This window comes from Gekko japonicus, unplaced genomic scaffold (assembly GCF_001447785.1).
Source record: "Gekko japonicus isolate JY-2015 unplaced genomic scaffold, Gekko_japonicus_V1.1 scaffold2069, whole genome shotgun sequence".
NCBI classification, from domain to species: domain Eukaryota; kingdom Metazoa; phylum Chordata; class Lepidosauria; order Squamata; family Gekkonidae; genus Gekko; species Gekko japonicus.
This window is the reverse complement of record NW_015167114.1, coordinates 179,086-187,836: the sequence shown is the minus strand read 5'-3', so window position 1 is coordinate 187,836 and position 8,751 is coordinate 179,086.

Here is an 8,751-nt window from a genome sequence, read left to right as displayed (position 1 = left end):
CGTCGTTTCTCCAAGCTAAAGAGCCCCAAGCGCTTTAACCTTTCTTCATAGGGAAAGTGTTCCAACCCTTTTATCATTCTAGTTGCCCTTTTCTGCACTTTTTCCAAAGCTACAATATCCTTTTTGAGGTGTGGTGACCAGAACTGTACACAGTATTCCAAATGAGGTCACACCATTGATTTATATAGGGGCATGATGATACTGGCTGATTTGTTTTCAAGACCCTTCCTAATAATCCCCAGCATAGCATTGGCCTTCTTTATTGCAGTCACACACTGTCTCGACATTTTCAGTGAGTTATCCACTACAACTCCAAGATCTCTCTCTTGATCAGTCTTTGCCAGTTCAGACCGCATCAATGTGTATTTATATTTAGGATTTTTGGCTCCAATGTGCATCACCTTGCACTTGGCCACATTGAACCCCATTTACCACGCTGACGCCCACTCGCCCATCTTTGACAGATCCCTTTGGAGTGCCTCACAATCCTCCCTGGTTCTCACCATCCTGAACAACTTCGTGTCATCGGCAAATTTAGCCACCCCACTGCTTACTCCCAACTCCAAATCATTAATGAAGAAGCTGAAAAGCATCGGACTGAGTAATGATCCCTGCGGTGCCCCACTCCTTACCACCCTCCGAGGGTATGCAAAACACATGCACGCAACGCGCCAGTCGGAACCCTCGTGGGGTGAGAAGCGAGCTTTATTCCTTGCTTTTCCAGAGAGGTTCGGTGATGTTTTCCTGAGGTCAGAAGAGTCACAGAGGAGAAAGATGGGGGGGACTGGAGAAGAGGGTAGGAAGAAGAGAGCGCCTTGGACGGAGTCGGTCTCGGGGTGCGTGAGCATGAGTATGTGAGCATGGGGTGTGCGTGGTCTAATTCAAGGGGCATTTCTCTTACACAGACAATGATTCTGAGAGGTGCACTTCTTCATGTCCTGATGACCGTTGTGGAACTGGACACAAACGTCCTCACTGGGGGGAGATGTACTTTCGGCTGCAGAGCTGGGAAAGGAAGGACTTAGGTGAGAACATATACGGATGTACGAAGCCCTCTAATGCCCAATCGGTAGAGCTCTCATGCGCCTGCTCATGGTGGGAGTAAAGGGTAAAGGTTTCCCTTGCTTGAAAGCCAGTCGAATCCAACTCTAGGGGAGGCGGCGCTCATCTCCGTTTCCAAGCCGAAGAGCCAGCCCTGTCCGAAGACATTTCTGTGGTCACGTGTCCAGCGTGACTAAACGCCGAGGCGCACGGAACGCTGTGACCTTCCCACCGAAGCGGTACCTATTTATCTACTTGCCATTTCTTGCTTTCGAACAGCTAGGTTGGCAGGAGCCAGGGGCTGGAGACGGGAGCTCACTCCCTCACGCGGCACCCGGGTCTAGAACTGCCGAACCACAGACCTGCTGGTCAGCAGCTCAGCGTCTTAACCTCCGAGCCACCACGGCCCCTTATGGTGGGAGACTGCCAGCCAATTGTAGCTCTTGCTCACTGGTGCACCGCTGATTGGCAACTGGAAACTGTGGCCAGAGGGGGAGGGGCACAATAAACTGGGGAAGGGGGAATTAAAAAGCAAAATAAGGCCTTGGCTGCTTTTCGGAAGTTCTGACCATAGAGTTCCTGACGGTTACTAGACGGGGGCGTAGCCAGAAAATTTTGGTTGGTGGGGTGTGGGGAAATCCCGGGGGAGGGGGGCACGCTGGCCGCACCTTCTGCTCCTCTTGCAGCAGCAGCAGAAGTCGCTCCGGCTCCCTGTTTTGCATTTTGCTAGCTCTTCGGCTTTGAGACGGAGATGAGCACCGCCACCCTAGAGTCGGACAAGACTGGCTTTCGAGCAAGGGGAACCTTTACCTTTTGCTATTTTATTGTATTGCTGTTTTATTTTACTTCATTGCATTTTTTTTTTAAACTACTCGTTTTTTTGGCCAGGGGGAAAAAAGAAAATGAGACTGAAGCTTCCCTGACTTTGCCTGGGGTCATTTTGAAGCACCCACACACCTGTTACATTTTTTTTAAAAATGATTTTTAAATTTCCCCCCTGGATTTTTAAAATTTGTTTTGTCTGAGGGGGCCGCACTCATATGTGGGGGGGGCGCCTTTGCCCCCAAATCCCCTCCCGTGGCTGCAGGTCTGTTCCTAGAGCTACCTGGAAATGATAACGGTACCTCTAGCAGTGGCCAGAAATGCTACCATGACCTTACCATCGTGCAGAGGTTCCCCCCACTGGCCCAGCAGGAGTTCTGATTGGTGGCTGGAGATACGATACGATTGGCCAGGCAGATCAAAATAACGTTGCTTCAAGTGGCGGCGGCTGCTGCAGTTCTGGTTTTATTCTCTGTCGCTCCTCTTTTCCAGTGGTATTTTTAATATTACCCTCTTCTTCCCCGCGCTTGGTCTTCCTCTGTGTGCTTGGCACCTCCTTCCGTGACAGCCGTTTTGTGTTGCACCCATCCACCCTGGGTCTAAGTCCCAAAGGGGGCCATGAGCTCAAAAAGGTCGAAGTCCTCTGCCGCAGCATTTCTGGCCACTGCTAGAGCGACCCTTGCCACTTCTGGGTCACTCTAGGAATTGCCGGGAACTCTATGGCCAGAACTACTAGTACATAAAGGTAAAGGTTTCCCTTGCTCGAAAGCCGGTCGAGTCCGACTCTAGGGTTGCGGTGCCCATCTCCGTTTCAAAGCCGAAGAGCCAGCGCTGTCCGAAGACGTTTCCGTGGTCACGTGGCCGGCATGACTAAACACCAAGCCGCACGGAACACTGTTACCTTCCCACTGAAGTGGTACCTATTTATCTACTTGCAATTTCTTGCTTTCGAACTGCTAGGTTGGCAGGAGATTAGTACATAGCTGAGGCCTTATTTTTCTTACTGGGGGACTCACCAACCTTTCTCTATAGGGATCCAGATGATGAGAGGATGAGGAACAGCAGGGAAACACAAAGAGGGGAGTTCCTGAAACAAAAGGCCCATCTAGTTGCAAGCCCGTAGCTACAGAGGGGATTTTGGGGGCTCCACCCCCTTTCTTAAAGGGACAGCCCCACAAGAATTTATCCTGTAAACACTTTGTTCAATCATTTCAAAACATTTTTTTAAAGGCGTGCGCTCCTTTAAGCAGAGTGGGGTGCTGCAGTTGACTGATTCCCGCACTGAGCAAGGGGGTTGGAGTAGGTGACCTCTAGGATCACTTTGGGTAGTGAAGGGCGGGGTATAAATCCAATCTCTACTTCTTCTCTCCTTCTAACTCTGTGTCAAGAAACTGGTCTCCTTTAAGAGAGTTTTTCTGCCTAAGTGTGAGCTTTCTTGGCTATAGAAGTCATCGCCCCCCCACCTGCCGGCTTGTTCTCAGAATCGTTGCTTAGAATGGCAGAAGTGATTAACTTGCAGCAGCTGAGGACTGTCATCAAAAGTGGTCCACAGCTTGCAATTTAGAGATCTATACTGGTAACAGCTTTCTATTGGCTAAACAGCCTTTCTTTTTTCACTGCAGCCCCATCAGAAATTTCTTTGCCCCACAAGCCTCTCTAGCTGATTCCCTCTATGGATGGGAGTTCCGTTGTTTATTTTTTTAAAGAAAGCAACATGGAAGAATGTGGGAGAGATCTGTTGCCTCTCACACCACTGCTGCTGAGTAGCAATCCTGGATTCTCGTCTCTGTACAGAAAAACACTGTTGGCAACAGTTGCTGTAGACAGGGCCGACGTCAGAACAGGCTGAAGTGGGGTGGCTGCCAGGACCCAGGGCTTTTGGGGGGGGGCACTGCTGCTGCTGACCCCTCTCCTGTGCCACCCATGCTGCCAGCTGCATGCGCTTCCCCGTGCCACCCAGGAAAAGGATCACCGGCAGGGCAGATGGCTATGAGTGTGCGTGGCGGAGGGCCTCACAAGCCAGTGGGGGACAACGCGTGGGAGGTGGGAGGTGGTGTGAGCAGGGCCTGGTGGTGGGCAGAGGAGGGGAGAGGGCCCTGGGGATTCCACGCCCCGGGGGGCCTCTCAAAACCTGGAACCAGCTCTGGCTGTAGAGCGACCCTAGGGCCCATTCTGCATTTTGTATTTTGCCTCAGTTTCTGAGCGCATCCCATTCTTCCGTCCTGCGTTCCCTCCTGCTTTCACTCCCAGTTTGTGTCGGGGCTTTTCCTTGTTTCTGCATTTGTTTTACAGGAATCTGCATTCAGACCGCTTCCGGCACACTGTTGCCCCGCAGCTACCAGAACTCCTTTTGCAGTGATTCTTTGATCTCATCTGCTTTTGAATTGCTAATCCCCTCTGAAGTAGAATTGTTTCTGCAGGTATTTAAGCGCTGCCCACTGCCCTTCCTCTTTTCCACCTCTCTCTCTTTAGGTCGACGCCCTCTCCCCATTCTGTTTTCTTTCTCTCCTTCTCCAAAGACAAAAGAGGACGTGTCCTCCCGCTCAGGCAAACTTTTCAAAAGCCGGAGAGAGCGTAAGAAGGAATCAGTAAATATAAAGGACTAGGGGATTCCCTGCTCCCAAATGTGTCAGTCTTGCATGGGTGGGCCTGAATTTCCCCCTCCTTCCCCTTTGTTTGCACAGAATCAAGGAGGGAGGGAGGGAGGGAGAGAGGCAGAGAGGGAGGGAGGGATTGGGACTGCAGTTAAAAGTTTAGAAAGGCGTTTGCCTTTCTCTTCATCTTAGACAAAGCAGCCAGTTAGCTCAAAAAAGCGTGGGTTTCGCTTATCGAGAACACGCACAGAATGCACAAATAAATCAACCAGAGGGGGAGGAACAAGTGCAGAGGGAATGTGTGCGACTGCAAAGTCAGCCCTTAAGGTTTGACTCCTCGGATTCTCCGGAGCAAGCAGTCAGGGGAGAAAGGACCTAGCAGAATCGCCAGCCGCCTGCGCATGCAGCCAGAGACGAGAAACGGGAGTCCTGCCGGAATCAGCTCCCCAAAGCGAGGGTCTCCTATTGTTGCATAGCAGGGCCAGTGCTCTAAGAGGTCAAGCTAACAAATAAATTTTTATAAAAATACAAATATTTATGATGCTGTAAAAAGGTAAAGGTAAAGGTTCCCTTGCTCGAAAGCCAGTCGAGTCCAACTCTAGGGTTGCGGTGCTCATCTCCGTTTTCAAGCCGAAGAGCCAGCGCTGTCGGAAGACGTTTCCGTGGTCATGTGGCCGGCATGACTAAACACCAAGGCGCACGGAACGCTGTGACCTTCCCACCGAAGCGGGACCTATTCATCTACTCGCAATTTCTTGCTTTCAAACTGCTAGGTTGGCAGGACACATGCTGTACACATACATAAAACATACATAAGGTTAAAAGAAATAGTCCATATCTCAGACTCTTAAAGCTTATAACATTCAGAGCTGCTAGTTATATGCGTCCAATCGATGGGTAAAACTTTTGACCAATAGACCATACGCATTTCGGCCCCTTCGGGCTTCCCTCGGTGACCAATATTCCTTATTTTACAATAACACACATCCAGAAATGTATAAACATTTTTTTTCTATAGAGCCAGGTGTTGCTTTCTCATATGCTTTGCAGTTGCTTTGATGGAAGCGACACACATCCTGACACACTGGGTATTCGTTACCAGAATAATTTGGAGAATTTGTTCAGTTACTATCCATGGCCCATTATACAAACTTTTAGCAACTACAAAGCATATGAGAAAGCAACACCTGGCTCTATAGAAAAATTGTTTATACATTTATTTCTGGATGTCCGTTATTGTACAATAGGAATATTGACCATTGAGGGAGGCCCAAAGGGGCCGAAACGCGTATGGTCTATTGGTCAAAAGTTTTACCCATCAATTGGACGCGTATAACTAGCAGCTCTGAATGTTATAAGCTTTAAGAGTCTGAGATTTGGACTATTTCTTTTTAACCTTATGTATGTTTTATTTATGTGTTGTTCAGTTGGACAGTCGAGTCCGACTCTTCGCGACCCCATGGACCACATCACGCTAGACCCTCCAGTCTTCCGTTGTGTTCCGGAGTTTGCTCAATTTCATGTTTGTTACCTCAATAACACTGTCCGACCATCTCGTCCTTTGCCGCCCCCTTCTTCTTTGATCTTCAGTCTTTCCCAGCATTGGGGTCTTCTCCAGTGAGTGCTCCCTGCTCATTTGGTGGTCAAAGTATTTGAGCTTCAGTTTCATTATCTGGCCTTCCAGGGAACAGTCAGGGTTGATTTCTTTTAGGATTGACTGATTTGATCTCCTTGCAATCCAGAGGACTCTTAAGAGTCTTCTCCAGCACCATAATTCTAAAGCATCTGTTCTTCGGCGCTCGGCCTTCCTTATGGTCCAGCTCTCGCAGCCATACATTACTGGGAATACCGTTGCTTTGACCATATGGACTTTTGTTGGCAGGGTGATGTCTCTGTTTTTTTATTATGCTCACTAGGTTTGCCATCACTTTCCTCCCAAGGAGCAGGCGTCTTTTAATTTCATGACTTCAGTCACTGTCTGCAGTGATCTTGGATCCCAGGAACGTGAAATCTGTCACTGCTTCCATGACTTCTCCTTCTATTTGCCAAGGAGTGATGGGGCCGGAAGCCATGAGCTTCGTTTTTTTGATGTTGAGTTTCAAGCCAACCATTGCGCTCTCCTCTTTCACTTTCAGCAAGAGGCTCTTGAGGTTCTCTTCGCTTTCTGACATTAGAGTGGTATCATCTGCATATCTGAGGTTGTTGATCTTTTCCCCAGCAATCTTAATTCCGGCTTCTGAATCATCCAGGCTGGCATTTCGCATGAAATTTATGTGTACACCATAATAAATATTTGTATTTTTAATAACAATTTATTTGTTAGCTTGAAGAAGAAGAAGTGATTAGATTTATACCCCGCCCTTCACTACCCAAAGGTGTCTCAGAGCGGCTCACAAACTCCTTTCCCTTCCTCTCCCCACCACAGACACCCTGTGAGGTCAGTGGGGCTGAGAGAGCTCTTGACAGAAACTGCTCTTTTTCAAGGACAGCTCTTATCAGAACTATGGCTTGCCCAAGGGCATCCAGCAGGCGCAAGGGGAGGAGTGGAGAATCAAACCCGGTTCTCCCAGATTAGAGTCCGAGCAGTTAACCACGACACCAAACTGGCTTGACCCTCAGATCACAGCTACATTTTGGGTCATTTCCTTCCCCCCCCCTCGTTTTTTTCTCTTGGCATTGCAGGGCCAGGCCACCACCCTGGAAAGAGGAGAGGAGAGACTCACACTCTGATGTGCAAAGGTGCTCCATCTGCCCAAAGCCAGGTCTTCGCCGTTTCGTTGTACATTAAGCCAATCCAATAGCGTGAGAACACCAGTCTCTGGTTTCGGAAATTCCACCGCCTACGGGACTCCATCATGAGTGAAACCTGTGTGGAGGCAGGAGGGGGAGAGGGCGAGGCCGGTGAGGAAGGTGGCCGTTGTGTTTGTCACTGGTCCTGAGCAATGCTCCCTCTAAGCTGTGGAGTCTTGTGAGCAAGAATTCTACTTTGTGAGCTACCGGCCTTAAGGTTGTGAGTGAGCAAGTCAGCTGCTGCACAAATCAGTCTGCTCCAGAGCCCTCCTTCATGAGCCAGGACAAAAAACTGTGAGCCGGAGGCTAAAAATCTGTGAGCTGGCTCACACTAACTCAGCTTAGAGGGAACACTTGTCCTGAGGCTCCTGGAGGGACTGAGCTCTACAACTCGCCAGGAACCTGCAATTTCGGAATTTCAAAAGTCACTGTAAAATCTGCAGCCCTGCTACATCTTGCACCAAGCAAAGACAGAAGCTGAATATACCTGGAGGCAGGGCTCATTTCGTGGAAAAAGAGATGCAGGAGCTCATTAGCATATCTCATTTGCATAACTCATTTGCATATGCCACCTACCCCTGACCTCACCGGAAACGTGTCAGAAGGCAACACCCATCACTCCGGCTCCACTGGACTGTTTTGGATTGCTAGCTATCGGGGAGGGGGGGAACGTGCAGGTCTGTCCCTCATAGAGGAGAGAGAGCTTGTACCTGAATAAAACTTGGCCTTAAAGAAGAAGAAGAAGAAGACATTGGATTTATATCCCGCCCTTCACTACCCAAAGGAGTCTCAGAGCGGCTTACAAACTCCTTTCCCTTCCCCTCCCCACCACAGACACCCTGGGAGGTAGGTGGGGCTGAGAGAGCTCTTGACAGAAACGGCTCTTTTTGCAAGAACAGCTCTTATTAGAGCTACGGCTTGCCCAAGATCATCCAGCCAGGTGCAAGTGGAGGAGTGGGGAATCAAACCCGGTTCTCCCAGGTTAGAGTCTGTGCACTTAACCACACAGAGGTGGGTTTGCCCTTGCCTGCCTCTGCGTTGTGACCCACGACTTCCTGGGTGGTCTCCCACCCAAAGTACTAACCAGGGCCAGCCAGGCCTGGCTTCTGAGATCTGAGCACTCCCAAGTTACCAGCTGCCTAATCTCAAAAGGCCCGGGGCACCAGAAGCCAGGCCTCCGAAGATGACCTTAAGTGGTCAGTGGGGGTGACGGAAAGTGCCACCCAGGTGCAGTCTTATGGGGTTTTTAAGGTGGTTTGTCATTGCCAGTCTCTGCATCGCAACCTTGGTGGAAGTCCTTCTTCACCCAAAGAGTGATTAAAACATGGCATTCACTGCCACAGGAGGTGGCGGCGGCTACAAGCATGGACGGCTTCAAGAGGGAATTAGATAAAGATATGGAGCAGAGGTCCATCAGTGGCTCTTAGCCACAAGGCATAGATAGGGACTCTCAGTCCTGGGGCAAGGGATGCTCTGTCTTCTTGGTGCTTGGGGGGGGGGAACA